The sequence below is a fragment of the Mastomys coucha genome, unplaced genomic scaffold (assembly GCF_008632895.1).
Source record: "Mastomys coucha isolate ucsf_1 unplaced genomic scaffold, UCSF_Mcou_1 pScaffold19, whole genome shotgun sequence".
NCBI classification, from domain to species: Eukaryota; Metazoa; Chordata; class Mammalia; order Rodentia; family Muridae; genus Mastomys; species Mastomys coucha.
This window is the reverse complement of record NW_022196901.1, coordinates 5,887,962-5,889,935: the sequence shown is the minus strand read 5'-3', so window position 1 is coordinate 5,889,935 and position 1,974 is coordinate 5,887,962.

Here is a 1,974-nt window from a genome sequence, read left to right as displayed (position 1 = left end):
TATATATATATATATATATATATATATGTCAAATGTATCTTATTGGAAGCAGTTACCACCAAATGCCAACCTTAAGATGCCTGATACTGGATGGTTAGACAAATATTTGAATGCAGTTATTAAAGACATCTCCAAGAAATGTATTTGCTTGCTTCAGATTCTGAAGCTCTAAGACACTGCCTATCTCTGACCCAGGGGCCTCCAGAACCTATGCAAACTTGTTACAGTTTCTTACAATGTCTTCTTGACAGTTTAAAAAGCATTGAGAATTATAGAAGAAATATTAATACAGATCTTAACAGACAATTTTTAAAACAACAAAGGAATGATGTGAGCAACCCTATTCATTCAATAATGCATTACAATTCCTTTCATCTTTTACATAAGAATCTAGCACTATATAAAAAGCACACTACTTAACCAAATGTAGTTTATCCCAGAAATGCAAGAATACATTAACATTGAAAGTCAATCAAGCCAGGCGGTGGTGGCACACGCCTTTAATCCCAGCACTTGGGAGGCAGAGGCAGGTGGATTTCTGAGTTCGAGGCCAGCCTGGTCTACAGAGTGAGTTCCAGGACAGCCAGGGCCACACAGAGAAACCCTGTCTCGAAAAAGCCAAAAAAAAAAAAAAAAAAAAAAAAAAAAAAAAAAGAAAAGAAAAGAAAAGAAAAGAAAAGAAAAGAAAAGAAAAGAAAGTCAATCAATATAACTCACTACCTTGCTAAAATAGAAAAAAATCATATACAGTGATCTCTTGAAACATCAAAAGGCATTTTACAATATTCTGTGAAAAATAAAACCTCATTCATGAAAAATTCTGTTAAGTTTTCCTTGAGGATGCAAAGGTTTTCTAAATGTAGTCTAGGGCTGGAGAGATGGCTCAGTTGTTAAGAACATTTACTGCTCTTGCGGAGGACCTGGGTTTGTTTCCCAGCATCCATATGTTGTCCCACAGCCTTCTGACATATGTAGGCATGGGAACATATGGTGCACAAACACATAAAACCAAATAACTAAGTAGTAAGTAAGTGTTGTGGCATATAAGGCCACAACTATGCAAATTTATGATTATAAATAAACACTCTTACAGACTAAAAAACATGAGAGGATTAATTTATAATAGGAAAGCTCTGGCCCGAAAGTGGGAATGGAGGAGCCTGCTCAGGCAGCTCACACTCCATAGACACTGTGAGGACAGTAACTCCAGATAAAGACACTGCTGCCTGGCAGACTGGGATCCCTTCTGGGTCCAGCGTCTATCCACCTGTTAACTCTGTAAGCTTGGCAACACTTGCAAGTACACTTTTGGTGCCAGCTTATTAATTTGCAAACATGGAAGGACAGCTCTAGGCTTCTGGAAGGATGAGAGGGCTACAGCTTCCTTAGCACTCATGAAGTACCTGGGGAGAGGAGACTGCAGAAAGAAAATCAGTGGCGAGCAGGCTTTGTGTGCCTCCGCTCCATGGTCCCCTTCCTCTAATCTCTAATCACAGGGAGAATGAAGTGAGCTCCGATTTAATAGGCACTCATCCCACTCAACACTCCAAAGCCACTGTGAAGTAAGTACTGATAGCATTTTAATAAAAACTGAGTTAACTTGCTATATACATCACTGATGGAGTTATTATTGTATCTTGTTTTGATTTGTGAGCCTCTCTGTCTTCTTGCATAACCTTTACAACATCTAACCCTGAGTCAGGTCAGTATGCATTGATTGTATCGGTTGACTTTCAAAGGAAAAAAAAAATCACATTTCCTGTATTCTACCTTTCATCCTGAGTGGAAATCCTCTGTCCTCCCCATCTACCTACTGGCCACTTTCCCCTTAAAACACCTTATTTTATGACTTGTCCTGGGTCTGGAAGCTCCCCCAGGGATCCACCTACTTTGGCTGAGTACTGGATAAACCTCATGACATGTGCAGAAATGTGTCTCTATGGAGTGTTTCCTGAGTGTGGGAGTGAGCATTCT